Here is a 15,891-nt window from a genome sequence, read left to right as displayed (position 1 = left end):
GGGCGGGACAATACGCTACCCTAGCGGGGTCTGGGCGCCCGGGCCCGCCCCTCGTCGGCCCACCGCACCCTCCCGGGAGCAAGCGCCAACCCAAGGTCCCTTGCCCGCAAACCTGGCATTGTGCTGGCACCGAGACCCGACATTCCAGGCCGACTGCACACCTTCAGTCACTGCGAGCAGTTGGGAATGCGGTTGTGTGCGCCTCGGAGCCACGGGCCCAAGAAGAAACCGAGAACGAAGGAAACACTGGCATGGGACCCACGATTCTGAACAAGTGGCTCGCGAAACGAGGCCAAGGGGCACAGTCACTGCCAACCGTTCACGTCCAGCGGTGTGCGATCAGATACTCTGCTGGGTTACATCGGGATAGTAACTCGAAATTCTGACACTTTGGTCTTTGCAGGGTCCTCTGCGGGGACCCAGAACAGATGGGTGCGGCTGTCTGCGGTGGACAGAGGACTGGGACATGTGAAGACTTTGAGCGCCACCAGCGGTGACCACCCTCCCTCTGAATGTTGCGCATTTGCCTCGTCTTTCCCCCTTCTCTTATTCCCAGCCCTCCTGCCAGAGCTCCTGGCAGACACGCCCTCTCCTCTCTTTACTGAGAACCTACCATATGCCAGGGTTAGGGTTAGGCTATGCCTGAGAAGTTGCCCTCGATCCACAGGCAGCTCAGGCTCTGCAGCTGCGCGAAATCTGCGGGCAGCGCCAGCAGCCGGTTGCGCTGGATCCTTAGGGCAGCCTATGAGGTACACCCTCACATCCCCCAGCCTTACAGATGGAGAAACTGAGCTCAGAGATTTGACTTGACCTGGGTGACTTGCTCAGGTCACCCACCTGGTGGGCCGCTTACCTTTGAAGTTGGGCGGTGTGTTTTGAGAGCCTGCACCAAAACAAGCAAACAATAATGAATCGCTCCACCTCTGGTAGTGAATCTTCTCAGGACAGAGCCTCTGGCTGGCATGATGAAACTCTAGGAAAGTATTATTAATCCCATAGGAAAGATGAGGGCAGTGGTTCCACAGGGATTAGGCAACCTGCTAGTAAGGTCACGCAGAACAGAGGTGACAGGGAGTCCAGGGCAGACGCAAAGTCTCCTAACCTGCCTTCTTTGGACCCTGGCTGGTGTGACCCCTGTAACTGGCTGAATGGATAGACTGCCATCCCCACTGCAAGGGAGGATTTGAGAGCAGTTGCCACTCAACCCAAGGACAAGAACCACACCCACAGCGTACAGGCTATGTGGACAGGCAGGTCAGGTGCATGGTAGACAGTCAAGGAAATTTTTAACATGTAAAAAAATGGACGCAGGACCAGCAGGTGGCATGGTGGTTAAGGGTCTGGATTCCCACATGACTGACTGCAGTTCAAGTCTCAAACTGGTAGCTTGCAAATGACAGCAAGTAAATAGATAAATAAATAATGGTGGTTAATGGTGTTGGAGTCCCACATGGCAGTTCGAGTCCCAGATCCAGGGGCTTGCTTTCTCCTTCTCCTTTTTTTTCTCTCTTTCTCTGGTCAAATTAAAAAATAATAAATGGAATTAAATAAATAAATAATTGTTAAAAACACCAGGTAAATAAATAAAGGTGTGGGGTTGGCCGGTGGCATGGTGGTTAAGGTGCCAGAACTCCCACATTCCTGACTGAACCTGGTGGCTTGTTTTCTCACTTTCCCTTTCTCTCTCCTCCTCCGTCTCTCTCGGGTCAAATTTTAAATAATAATAATAATTTTAAAATTTTAAAAATAAATAATTATTTTAAATGAATCAATTTATTTTTTAAATGGAGGCAAATGTGTATAGTGGAATGCACAGAACAGAACTGCACAATGGGATGTACAGGCTCATGTCATATTTCTGTCACCCCCAGATTCCCTCACCTTCCAGTCAATCCCTGCCTCCCAGAGGCAGCTATTATCATGGCTCAGTTTATGCCTGTTCTGAATCTCACATAAAAGAAACATATAAATAAATAAATAAAAAGAGAAAAAGTAAGAGTATGTTTAATTGACGGAAAAACGAGAAGCTATTTGCTGACGATAATGTATATAGTAATATATTTGTTTTGACTGATACACGTGGGATTTGTGCTGGAAAAGAAATGGTGTACACTGTAGAGATATATGTGATTAAATGTAAGTAAAAAACAAAAATATTCAGGGCCGGTAGATGGCGTAGTGGTTGAGGATGCTGGACTCCCACATGTCTGACTGTGGTTCGAGTCCCAGACCAGGCGGCTTGCTTTCTCACTTTCTCTCTCTCTGTGCCTCTCTGGTCAAATTTAAATAAATAAAGTTAAATAAAATAATTCTTTAAAAACATATTCAGCACATCCTCTCTTTTTCTTTTTTTAAAAATAATTATTTATTTTCTTTTATTTATTCATTCATTTATATTTTAATTTGACCAGAGAGAGACAGAGGGTGAGAGAGAGGAAGTGAGAAAGCAAGCCACCAGATTCAGGACTCGAACCCTGGTCGGCCATGTGGGAGTGTCCAGTGCCTTAACCACCATGCCACCTGCTGGCCCCCACATCCTCTTTTCCTTCTGACTTGCTCAGATACTCAATACATATTTGTTGAATAAAAGAAGGAAAGGGCAGAACAACAACAGTCGTGACTGGGCGAGGAGTATCTTGGGGTGAACAGGTAATGAGGGACACAAAGGCAGGGTACAGAATACAAAACACTGTTTCTCTGGGGACAAAACAGAAACAATAGGCACACCCCAAAAGCAACCCCCCCCGGAGAATCTAACAAGATGAAGGCAGGACTCCAAGCCAAAGGAGGGTACCCAGGCAGAGAAAAAGCAGAGCCCAGACCCCAGTCCTGGGATGGACAAGGATTCTCAGCTCCAGCCAGAGAGGCTCAAGCTCCTCCCCCAGGCCCATTAAGCCCCAATCCAACTTTCTCCCTGCTACTCATCTGGGGGACTTCGTGGAAGACATGGGTGTCTCAAAAGCCAGAGTGCTGGGGAAACCCCAAGCCAGGCTGATGGGCAAGCCTCCCCCACACACACCCTCCCAGGCTGGCTCAGGAGGAGAACATTTGTTGTGGATGAGGAAGCTCCCAGCCACCCACCACACATGCACGGGCCAGGTCCTCCAGCCCCAGGCGGCCCTCCTGGGCTCTGTCTGCACTGGCAGTAGCCACAGGAGTGACCCTCCAGCGCCAACCTGGCACCACTTCCTGGGGCCATGGAGGATCGGCCCTGCTCTTTCTCCGAGTTTTTCCTTGCACTCGGTAGATCCTGTACCTTCGCCTCCCACCAGGCTCCTCTCAGTGGGTAGAGGTAGAATGTGCTGGCGTTCCGGGCCCACGCAGGCTGGCAGCGGGGCAATCATCATTGTGAATCATGCTGTCACCGCAGGCGCCCGGTTCTTGTTGAGGCGTCACTAATGAATTAGCTTCGCCCTCAGCACGGGGCCTCTCAGCCTCTCCCACAACCCAGGAAGGCAGGAAACTGAGACCTGGGAGGAGGCAGCAAGGAGAAAGAACTTGGACAGCTCCAAGACTGGGTCCCAGACCACGGCCATCTCCTCAGCTCCCAGAAACCGCCTCTCTCTACCTAATCATGAACTGTAACGATGGTGCCCAGCCCCAAACTAGTATTTTTTTAAAGAATTTTTTATTTATCATTATCGTTTTTTAAATTTGCTATAGGGCACGTGTACTCACCAGAGAGAGAGACAGAGAAAGAGAGAAAGTGAAAAAGCAAACCGCCAGGTCTGGGACTCGAACCATGGTCAGCCATGTGGGAACCCAGTGTCTTAACCGCCACGCCATCCGCTGGCCCCCAAACCTGGATATTTTAAGAATTTAAACACAGAAGGGTTGGCAGGTGCCATGGTGGTTAAGGGTACTGGGTTACAACATGGCTGACTGCAGTTCAAGTACCGAACCTGGCGGCTTGCTTTCTCATTTTCTCTCTCTCTTCCTCTCTCTCTCTCTCTCTGTCCCTCTCTGGTCAAATTAAAATAACTGAATAAGTAAAGTTTAAAAACAGAAAAGAAAAAGAATTTAAATATAGAAAAAATACAAAAGCTCTCTACGATAGACACCCCTGTACCCTACATCTAGCTTTGACCACGGTTCACACGTTGTCCTGCTTGTTTTCAATTCATTTTCTTTTAAATGACGGGAAGAAAACAGAGCATGGAATATAGAGGTCTGCTTCTGTCTCCTCTCTGGTATCCCCACAAGCACCCCATCCCTTTCATGCTGACTCTGCCAAGAGCCCCTCTGAGCTCCCCTTCCTGCCTTCCAGGACCACTATGGCTGCTGATACTTGAATACGATTATGGAATGTTCTTGGAAAGCAAGAATTTAAGCCTGTCAGGGCCAACCATGAAATGCCAGAGCTGGGAGACTGCTTAGCTCCTCTGAGAGGTCGCAAACTCTTGTTAAATGACTGCAAGAAGCTAGGGACCCTCATCCCAGAAAAGTCCATGGGAGCAGGAACTTACTGGTGATGTGCAACATTCCTGTAGGTTTGCAGCCTCCTGGGGGGAGTCCAGGCCAACTCCCTCATTTGGGGGGAGGGGGCCAGAATTTGAGCCTTTGCCATTTTTCAGATATCCATTCAACAAACACTGAGCACCTGCCTCAGTGCCTAGGCTGGGAATACTGAGTGTAAACACGATAGACGAAAACCCCTGCCTTTGTGGAACTGCCATTGTTGAGAGTGGAGATCATCAACAGACTACACCAGGCTATGGAGGAAGGAGAGTGAGGAGGAGAGAGAACTGAGAAACGGGTGGGGGCTGCCATTTCAAACTGAGTGCCCAGGGGAGGCCGCGTTGAGAGGATGGCATTAAGCAGAGGAGAAGTGATCAAGAAGTGAGGCGTGCAGATGTCTGGACAGGGTGTGCTCCTGGCACAGGGGAGGGCAGTGCCAAGACCCCGAGGCAGAAGTACACCTGGGCCTTCCGGGGGTGGCAAGGAGCCCAGGGTTGCTGGAGCCCAGGAAGTTTTATGGGGACAGAAGAGGTCAGAGAGGGAAAGTGAAGAGGGCCTGGCCCTTCATGAAGACAGCCTTTGACTCTGGCTGCGAGGTCAATGGGGGTCTCTGAGCAGAGGACACACATTTGAATAGGATCCATCTGGAGGCTAGCAGGCCGTGTGGTGGTTGAGGCCCTGGACTCCCATATGGCTGACTGTGGTTCAAGTCCTGGACTGGCAACTTGCTTTCTTGCTTTCCCTCTCTCTTTCTGGCCAAATCAAAAAGTAATAATAAGAAATCAAATTCAATAAAATAATTCTCAAAGTAAACAGGATCCGTTTGGCTGCAGCTCTAGAAAGGAGTATGTGCGTGTGTGTGCGCACGCGCGCTGAGGGGAGAGCTGGTGCAGGTCATACTCTCTCACCCTAGTTCTCTCCCACGGGATAACGAGCGTTGTCATTTACCGAGCACCTCCAGCTTGTCTAATTTACCCTTCTCCGTGCCTCTGCCAGGAGGTACTAGAGTCCCCACCACCCTCCTACTCTACAGAGGAGGCGACAGCTTCAGAGAAGTTAAGTAGCTCAGTCGAGGTCACACAGCTGGTAAAGGGCATTACCAGTTTTCAAACTCAGTTGTCTTTTTGCAAAGCCTGGGCCTTTTCCTCCTATGCCTCATTGGTTCTCTAGGCTGGGGAAAAACTAAAGAGACCACCCGGGGTGCCCAAATAGTCTCCCCACCCATCCTGCAATCAGCCAAATGATTTCCAGGAGTGCCCCACTAGGAGATGCTGCCGTTCCCAGAAAAAGCAACAGTGGCTTGGCTAAAAGCCACATCACTCTCCCTTCCGTACCCCAAGGCTCGGTGTGTTTGCCTAACTAGGGTACCTTGAAACATACATGGTAAACCTAGGAACCTCCCCAAAAGCTTCAAGAGAACATAGTAATGAGGCCTCCAAGTTCAGGGTCACCCTAGGCCTATGATCTGGGCTTGGGTTTATCTGATAGCAAATTCCGTGCAATTCTAGCTAGCTGTTGGCCCAGGGCCCTCCAGGGGACATGGGTTGTCTAAAATACGGCCAACCTGCTCCTCCAACCCCGAGAAACCAGAGCCCAAGCTTGTCCTCACGGATCACATTTTCCTGGAACCGAGCTCTGCAAGTTACCTGCCTGGTCTGTTGAAAGCTGAGTCCCTCTCACTGCTCCCCCCGCTCCCCCCACCCCACCCTAACCCCTGCTCCCCACACAAGAGCTAGAGCAACAGAAGCCAAGGGGGGCTGTGATAGAGGGGAAAAGTGGGCTTGGTGCCCAGAGCCACGCCTCCATTTCTTGGGCAGGAACCTGGCCATCTTAATGGGTGCTGGTAGGACACCATGGTGCAGAATGGGTTCTAAGCATGTTGGCATCTTCCTCCAGGGAATAGGCCACAGTGGTCGGAAGTTGCCCTTATGTTAGCACCTGCCTGGAGCCATGGCCCAGTACAAATCAGATCTGCTCTGAGAATATAGACCCAGGTCCCAACCATGACCTCAAAGAACTTGCCTGTCCTGGTCCCCCTCCCTGGGGCAGGGGCTGCTGAGGGCCACCAGCTTCTGTTTTCCCCTCTCTTTTTCTGGACACTCAGCAAAACTACTTTCCCCAGGCCCAGTGGATACGGATAGAGGAAAACTTATATTGATACACAATCCACCACCCGTTTTTATGTTCTGGAGAGGCCAGCAGGTTGTGTGGTGGTTAAGACACTGGATTCCCACATGTTTAAGTGCCGGACCTGGTGGCTTGAAAATCATGCTGGGCACATGTGCATGTGTGTCCAAAATCCTAGGAAGAAGGGTGGGACCAGCCGTTAGCATAATGGCTATGTCGCTGGACTCCCGTGTGATCGACCACAGTTTGAGTCTCAGACCTGGTGGCTTAAACTCACACCAGGCACGTGTGCGTGCGTGCCCAAGATCCCAAGAGGAGAATGGAGAAGGGATTGCGGCTTGGCCACCCCCGCTTGGGGAGTGATCTCTCGCTTTCTGTCTCTCTATCTCTCTCTGTCTTTCTGGCGAGTGCTCACACCCTATACCAAAAACCTCTGGGGGTTGGGGGAAGAGAGAAAATGGAGGAGAGGGGAATGTACCATAGACATCTCCCCTGGGGGATTTCTTTTTTCTTTTTTTTGGAGAGGTTTTTGTTGTAGGGTGCATGTGCTCACCAGAAAGACAGAGAGATAGAAAGCAAGAAATCACCCCCCCCAGGGGTGATGGCCACACCACAATCCCTTCTCCTCCATTCTTCTCTCGGGATTTTGGGCATGCACGCACACATGCCTGGAGTGAGTTTTAGCTACCGGGTCCGGGACTCGAACCATGGTTGGCTACATGGGAGTTCAGCGACATAGCCATTATGCTAACTGCTGGTCCCCCGGGGAGATGATTTCTCACTTTCCCTCTCTGTCTTTCTCTGGTGGGTGCACATGCCCTATAGCAAAAAAGAAAAAAGGGGGGGTGGAGGTGGGGCAAAAAACTCCTCTATTCAAGGTAAGTATTAGTTTAATGTAATTCTAAGTTTCTTTATTTCTTCCATGAGCAGGTGGAGAGAGACAGAGAACACCCTCAACTAGGTCTCGACAACATGACCCATCCCAGTTTTAGCCAGCCTCTAGATCGTGGGCCGCACATGCCCAGCCTCAGGGTGGTCTCCAGCCTGCAACCCTGCTGTGTGGGTGTCTCTTGTAGAAGGTTGTGTCCTACCACTGAGCCACAGTCTGGCTCAAACGCAATGTTTCTTTTCAGATTTTTGTCATGGGGCATGTGTGCTTGGCAGAGAGAGACAGAAAGAAAGGGAAAGTGAAAAATCACCCCCAAGAAGGATGGTCACACTGCAGTCCCTTCTCCTCCATTCTCCCCTTGGGATTTGGGGCATGTATGCACACACACCTGGCATGGTTTTTGAGCTGCCAGGTCCTGGATTTGAACTGCGCTATTGGCCATGCGGGATTTAGTGCCTTAACCACCATGCTACCTACTGGCCCAAATGTAGTATTTTTTTAAATTTTTAAATTAATGCCAAAATATCCATGTTGAGCAAAATATCAACATTTTAAATACTGACTAGATCTGTACCACTACTATGCTGAGTCATTATTTGAGCCTGTGGCAAAAGGAAATATCATAAAAGTAACCCTGTTATTATTTAAAATATTGTTAATTTTATTGATTATGAATTTAGGGTGTAATTTGTTTTTTTTTTTTTTTTTGGTGGAGAGCAGAGGCACTCACCAGAGACAGAGAGAAAGCACACCCAGGGACCAGTAGGTGATGTGGTGGTTAAGGCACTGGACTCCCATATGACTGACCACGGTTCAGGTCCCAGATCCGGTGGCTAGAAAAGCATGTCAGGCCCGTGTGTGTGTGTGTGTGTGTGTGTGTGAGTGTGTGTCTTTGTGTGTGTGTGTGTGCCCAAAATCCCTAGAGGAGAATGGAGGAGAAGGGATTGGTGTGTGACCATCCTCCACTGGGGAGTGATTTCTCACTTTTCCCCTCTGTCTCTCTCTGGCAAGTGCACATGCCCTATGGCAAAAAAGTCTTAAAAAACAAAACAACCCCCCCCCCAAACACCCCAATGGGGCTGGTCATATTGCAGTCCCCTCTCTCCCATTCTTCTCTTGAGATCTGGGTCACGCACACATGCATGACGTGTTCCCCAAGACTCCAGGTCCAGGACTTAAAATGAGCAGTGTGTGTGTGTGTGGGGGGGTGGCAAGTGGTGTGGTGGTTAAGGTGCTGGACTCCCACATGGCTGACCATAGTTCGAGTCCCAGACCTGGCGGCTTGCTTTCTCACTTTCCCTCTCTCTCTCTTTCTCTCACTCTGTCTCTCTCTGGTCAAATTAAAATAAAGAAATAAAGTTAAATAAAATAATTCTTTAAAAAGAAAAGAAAAGAAAAGAAACGTGCAGTCGGCTACGTGGCATCTAGCCGCCTTAACCACCAAACCAATGGCTGTCTCTAATTTTTATTTTAAAAATGGGACCAGCAGATGGCGTAACGGCTACATGGCTGGACTTCCATGTAGTCAACCGTGGTTTGAGTCCCAGACCCAGTGACTTGAACTCACACCAGGCGCGCGTGCACACGCGGTGTGTGTGTGTGTGTGTGTGTGTGCCCAAGATCCCGAGAGGCGGATGGAGGGGGAGGGATTGCGGCATGGCCATGCTCCCTGTGGGGGAGGGGTGATTTCTCACTTTCTGTCTCTCTGTCTCGCTCTGTCTTTCTGGCGAGCGCACACACCCTATAGCAAAAAATAAAAAGAAAATGATGGCATCCAATCACTACTCACCTTGACCTTGGAGCTTTTGGCACTCCTTTAAATACTGTTCTTGGGACAAGTGCTCACCCCTTACCATAGTCCCAGCTCTGGAATGGCATGGTCGCCCTCTAAGGATGGCCGAAAAGCAGCGGTGAGATCACAGGGCAGCGGGGTACCGTCATTCTGAGCCATTAACTACCTGCCAGGGTAGACGGTTTCCCAATATCCATTCCTCTCCATTCAGATGCTAAGTAAGCTTCCCGAATTCACCGCTCTCCAGGGGAACCCAGAACAAAGGGGAGAATCCTTGGCTTTGAGTTGCAAAAGACGCTTTGAAACCTAGAGCTGAGATACAGCCTTACAAGAGCTGGGCTTTAAAAGAGAAATCGCTTTTTGTAAGTCTAAAAGCTTGGCTTTGAACTTGGAGAGTAGGGAGCTGCTGCCATAAACTCTGGAGAGAGAATGGATGCAGCCTCGAGGAAGCAAGAGCCCACCCAAATGGAGATAAAGGCTCAACCGGCAGGTGGGAGAGGAGAGCCCCCCAAAGCCGTCCTCAGCCCCACCTTCTCTGGGCTGAGCCTGGGGGCTGGCAGGAGGGAAGCCCCTGGTAGCTTGAAGACCAACCTGGCAGCGAGGACCGATCTGCACATCCCTTACCGGGTGCGGTGTGAGGACGCAGCGGTCCTACCTATGGAGAGTCCTCAGTGGAGTAGGAATGACAGTGCGCGCCCCTACCCTGACTCCTTACATCCTTGTCACTAGAAGGAGCATCCAGAAGTTTCTGCACCTCCAAGATGGACTCAGCTGTGGCTGAGAGCAAGCCGGTGAACCTGGAGGGGCAGTGTGGTCCAGGTAGGGCAGCAGTGGGTGGATTGCATGACCTTGGCAAACAAAGGTCAGAAGGTCGCGGTTGTTTCTGGGCAGGTGTAGGAGGGACAGGTTCGGATGACCCGAAGCCCACATCTCAGGGAAGTTAACGTGGACGATGCCTTCCCCGCAATAGAGCAAAACTCCTCCATGGAATACGTACACCCTGCCAGGGAGAGAGACAGAATTCCTGCACTAGCAGGATTTTAGGGTTTTTGGGGGTTGATGTGGTCTTTATTTTGCTGCAGGGCACATGCACTCCCCAGAGAGAGAGACAGAGAGACAGAGTGAGAAAGCACTCAGGGCAGGGAGAGACAGAGAGACAAAGTGAGAAAGCACTCAGGGCAGGGGGGTGGGGGGAGGATGACCATACAGCAATCCCTTCTCCACTCTTCCCTTGGGATTTTGGTCATGTGCTCACACGTGTTTGGGGTGTTTTTTCAAGCCATCAAGTTCAGGACTCAGACTTCACAGATGGCCATGTTGCCTTAACCAGGATTGCAGTCTTTAATGGGCAATAGAACTCTGTATAGGGCCAGCAGGTAGCATGGTGGTCAGGGGAGTGGGCTCCCACATCGTTGACTATAATTTGAGCCCTGGACCTTGCAGCTTGCTTTCTCACTTTCCCTCTCCTTTTCTCTTTCTCTGCTGAACTCACTTGCCTTATAGCAAAATTTAAAATAATAATAATAATAATTAATAAAGTTAAATAAAGTAATTATTATTTTTTTTATTTGACCAGAGAGACAGAGAGAGGGAAAAAGAGAGAAAGCAAACACTAGGTCAGGGACTCGAACTAGTCAGCCATGTGGGAATCCAACACCTTAACCACCACGCCACCTGCTGACCCCACTAAATAATTCTGAAAAATAAGAGAGAGAATGAGCAGGTGGTATAGTGGTTAAGGCGCTGGACTCACACATGGTGGTTCAAGTCCCAGATCCAGCACTTGCAGGACAGGTGAGCCCCAAATAGTGACTGTCCCCCTGGGGACAGGGGTGATTTCTTTCTGTTCATCCTGGGGACAGGGGTGATTTCTCACTTTCTGTTCACAAATGCAAACACCCTGTAGCAAAAATCTCTCAAAATAGAGAGAGAGAGAAAATTGTGTGTTAAAGGCCCCAGGAACTGTAGACTGGTATACTATTACTGCAATTTCTTTTTTTTTTTTTTTTTTTTGGAGAGGTTTTTGCTATAGGGCTTGTGAGCTCTCCAGACAGACAGAGAGAGACAGAGAGACAGAAAGCGAGAAATCACCCCCCAGGGGGGATGGCCACACCGCAATCGCTTCTCCTCTCGGGATCTTGGGCATGCACGCACACATGTCTGGCGTGAGTTTAAGCCACCAGGTCCAGGACACGAACTGTAGTCGACTACGTGGGAGTCCAGCGACAGTTATTACGCTAACTGCTGGTCCCAATTACTGCAATTTCTGACAGGTGAGAATCAAGCATCTTAAGGAAGAACATCGCTTTCCATGTTACAGGAAGGGCCTGATAGGACCAGAGAAGGCATGCCACAATTTTTCATTCCCTTCTTAGTGATGGTGACCTGCATGTGAAAGATATTTCACTTCTTTGCCGCCGCCCCCCCAATATCTGAAGCTCCTTCCTGTGTTGGAGCAGCCTGCCTGCCTTATAAAATAGAACCCTCTTCTACCGTGGAAGCTGAGAAAGCTGAGCACTGACTTTCCCAGCATTCCTTGCAAACTGGGCTCAAGCATGTGACCTGAGAACCACCCCCCTCCACACACACCTGAGCTATTCCCCCGCTGATTTTGAATAAAAAATGAGAACTGTGAGAGGAAGGGACCGTGCAGGCTCCCTTCTGAGGGCAGGCGGGAAGAATGGAGGCAGGGGCTGTGTGCAGGGTCTGGCAGTGGGCAAGGCCCTAGCATCCCTGGCGTCTTCACAGGCCCACCACCGTGGGATGGTTTTGGCCATGGTTCCTGCCTGGCAGCCTCTGTTCTTAGGTGTACCTGAAGATTCTGTGATCACCCAAGTCCTTTTTGTTTGTTTGTTTGTTTTTAAGATTTATACAATTCTATTATTATTTCTTTTTTTTAAGTAATTAAATGTATTTATTATTATTTTTCTTTTAATTTGTTAGAAAGTAGGTGCACTCACCAGAGAGAGACAGAGTGGGAAAGTGAGAAAGCAAGCTGCCAGGTCTGGGATTCAAATCACTGTGAGCCATGTGGGAGGCCAGTGCCTTAACCACTACTCCACCTGTTGGCCCCCTAAGTCCTTTTAATAAATCTCTTTTCTGGTACCAGCACATGGCATAATGGTTATACTGCTGGACTCCCACGTAGTTGACCACAGTTTGAATTCCAGACCCAGCAGCTTCAAACTCTGGCTGTGTGTGTATGTGTGCCCAAGAGCTCTAGAGAATGGTGCAGAAGGGATTGTGGCATGGCCATATGCCCTGGGGAGTAATTTCTTGCTTTCTGTTTTCCTCTCTCTTTCTGTCTCTCCGGCAATCTCATGTGTTCTATAGTAACCTCTCTTTAAAAACATAAATAAATAAAAGGGGCCGGCAGGTGGCGTGGTGGTTGAGGCGCTTGACTCCCACATGGCCAACCATGGTTCAAGTGTCAGACCTGGCTGCTTGCTTTCTCACTTTCCTTCTCTTTCTGTGTCCCTCTCTGGTCAAATTAAAATAAATGAATAAATAAGTAAAATTAATTCAAATGAATAATAATAATAATAAATCCCTTTTCTGCTTAAATTAGCCCAAGCTGGTCCCAGTTGCTTGCCAAGAATGCTGACTGATAGCCTACAGGGTCAGGTTCTATCAGCCTGTGTGTGATCACTCAAGGACTCACGTGATCATCCCTAGTCCCTGCCCCCAGCCGAGCCTCCCACTGTCATACCCAGCAGCCCCTGCACTGTGACATCCCTCCTCTGTGCTCGGGAATACATTTGCTGGGTTCTGCCCTGGTGCCAGAACCCACCAGGCGAGTGTGGCTCTGTCACAAGGCCGTCTTACCATAGAGATCACAGCTCGTCACCAGGCCGGTAATGAAGCTGCAGGGCCCCGGGTTTCATAACGTCTTTGCTAAACACAGCTCCCTCGGCATCTCACCTGGCCTTAGATACGAGGGCACTGCAGATGCCCTTCTGACGTGGCTCTTGACCTAGGACTTTAGAAGACACACACTCACACGTATACACACCCTCATACACACACTCACACACACATACACACATACCCCTTCTTTAGCAAAAGAAAATGAAGCCCCTATGCTTTCTCCGGTTGTAAAGGTGGTGCCTGGCTTTCCTGGGAAGCTTCCCACCCCTGCCCCCTGGACACTCCAGCTAAGTCATGTGGTGGGAGAAGCCTTGTATTCGCAGCAGGGACAGCGTGAGCACACAAGCCGTGTGGCTTTGGGCAGGTCTCTTGGTCTCTGCGGGTCAGGTTGATCTGGTTATCACAAAGGTCCTTTCAAAGTGAAGGTTACGACTCGAAGACCTTGTCCTGTCTTGAGGAAGCGCGGAGTCCTGGGGCGACTGCAGACCCCACCCACCCCCTCTGAACCTTCACCAGAGGCCCGTGGCGGGGTTTCCCGGGTCTGATGTTCCTCCATCCTTGCGCGCTTGGCCGTGTGGGGGACGGCTCTGTGGGAAGGGGTGAACTGATTCAGTCTCATGCACTCCATCTTTCTGGGTGTACCAAAGCCACCAGCCCCAACCTCCCACACAGGGCTCCCCTCCACCCCACCCCATTCCCACCCCAGGCCTCTATTTCCCACGGACAGATGCCTCCCCTCCACCCCACCCTACTGCCAGGAGCCATGTTTTCTCAGCTGGACAGCTGTCAAGTCCTTGAGCTACGGTTCTGCCTGTCACCACGTGACCCGGGCCAGATGGTACCTACCGGCATCAGCTGCCACGGTGCCGAGACGGGCAGCTGCCTCACATACAGCCACGTGCGTCAGAAGTGGGGCCTGGTCGCGTGGCACCTGGCACCCCTCCCATAGCCTCAGGCTCCACACCCCCACACCAATGTCATCAGCGCCCCACCCACCTGTGTCCCCAAACTTCCCCCAGAGGGAGGCCCCTCTGTGTTCTTGCTGAAAAGGTAAAGGCCCACGGAAAAATCTCAGCACCCGGCAGGCTGTGGGGGCTTAATGGAGGTTAATCACCGCCATTGTACACCTTAGAACGTTTTCTAAGATATTCGTGGGGAGGGGCAGGGAGCGCTCAGTGATTACAATAGTCACCCGCTGGAAGGAGCAGCTCGACTTGACTCGATGCCCACAGCCTGGCTCCCAGGTGAGGGGGAAGCAAGCAGCTGTGAGGAGGGCCTGTGGAGGCTGGCTCGGGAATGGAGAGGGAGGCTGGTCCCCTTGAGGCCAGCCAAGGCCTCTAAGGGAGGCTTTGCAGCTTGATCGCCCACCCACGATGAAGAGGGGACTTGCTCCCAGAGAAAGGTGTTGGGGGGTCTGCCCAGGGCCAGGCAGGAGATAGGCCAGACCCAGGGACTGTCCCAGGACTGTCGTGACTGAGTCCCCCCCCCTGCGTGGGCTTCCGTGGGCTTGCTCCAGCATCCAAGCAGGTGCTTCCTCACCGTCTCACAGTGACAGGGTGGGTGCTGTTATTAGCTGAAGCTCCGGGTGAGTTGGTGACCTACTGGAGGCCACACGCTGGTGTCAGAGAACAGCCTCAGCTATGGAGCGCTGGGGTTTGAATTCAGACAATCTGACTCCAGAGCTCAGGCCTATGATAGCGACACTGACTGCCTGGCCCTGCACAGGAAGGGGCTCTGGCCCAGGCACGGCTGTACGTTCATCTTGAGGGGCAGGGGGACAGATCAGCAGAAAAGAAGCCACGTTATCAGCCCCTCACCTCCTCCTCCCTCGGGGCATTCCGAGGGACTTCGCTTCCAGACTCTTGTCATGAAGAGGCCAGGACATTCCCACACTCCCGATAGCCCATGCTGAAGTGGCATGGAGTAGGCCACGCAGCGGGACAATCCCTTCAAGGGGGTTTAGTAGCCTGAGGAGCTGCGAGGTAGGAAGTGTCCACCCTCCTGTCCTGAGGACATAGAGAGGACGCCCTTACATTGTGGTGGGGAAAGGGAGGACCCTGCTCTGGTCTTGGGGTCTACTGGGGGTCAAAGCTGGGCTGTGGAGGCCCTTAGACCAGCTGGGCGAGTTTCTGGCTTGGTCAGACGCTGGGCCCCGTGTGATGGGAGCCCTAGGGGACACATGCAGAGGCAAAGGGTGCAGCCTGGTGGGCAACGCAGGGATCCTGAGGGCCACAGCCATGGCAGCTGGACCACGGGGAATGGCCCAGCAGGGTCCCAGCTGTCTGGCTGCACAGATGCAGAGGACCTAGGTGACAGGCATCCTGGTGTCAGGGCTGGTGAGGCCTGGAAGCCCTCACTGGCAGGCAGCCTTCCTTCCTTCCTTCTTTCCTTCCTTCCTTCCTTCCTTCCTTCCTTCCTTCCTTCCTTCCTTCTTTCCCTCCTTCTTCATTACTTACCAAGCACCTCCAGACGTGCCAGGCCCTGAACTGGGCTTTGGAGTTCTAGTTCCAAAGCTGACAGACATGGTCTATGCCCATGCTGAGCCTCCTGAGCCCCACATGTGACCCTCAAGGCACCCCGAAATCTAAGCGATTTATGTTTTCGACTGGGCCATTGTAAGCCTCACTTGTTCTCTGCCCCGCTCCTGGCCAAGCCTTGAGCTCACGCTTCCACAAGGTCCTCGCCTGCAAGCCTCCCCTCCCTCAGGGCCTGCCACTGGACTTGCCCACTTCCACGTCAGAGCACAGCACAGAGCCCA

This window comes from Tupaia chinensis, unplaced genomic scaffold (assembly GCF_000334495.1).
Source record: "Tupaia chinensis unplaced genomic scaffold, TupChi_1.0 Scaffold147351_1, whole genome shotgun sequence".
Lineage (NCBI taxonomy): Eukaryota > Metazoa > Chordata > Mammalia > Scandentia > Tupaiidae > Tupaia > Tupaia belangeri.
The sequence above is the reverse complement of the archived record's forward strand: the minus strand, read 5'-3'. Positions refer to the sequence as shown.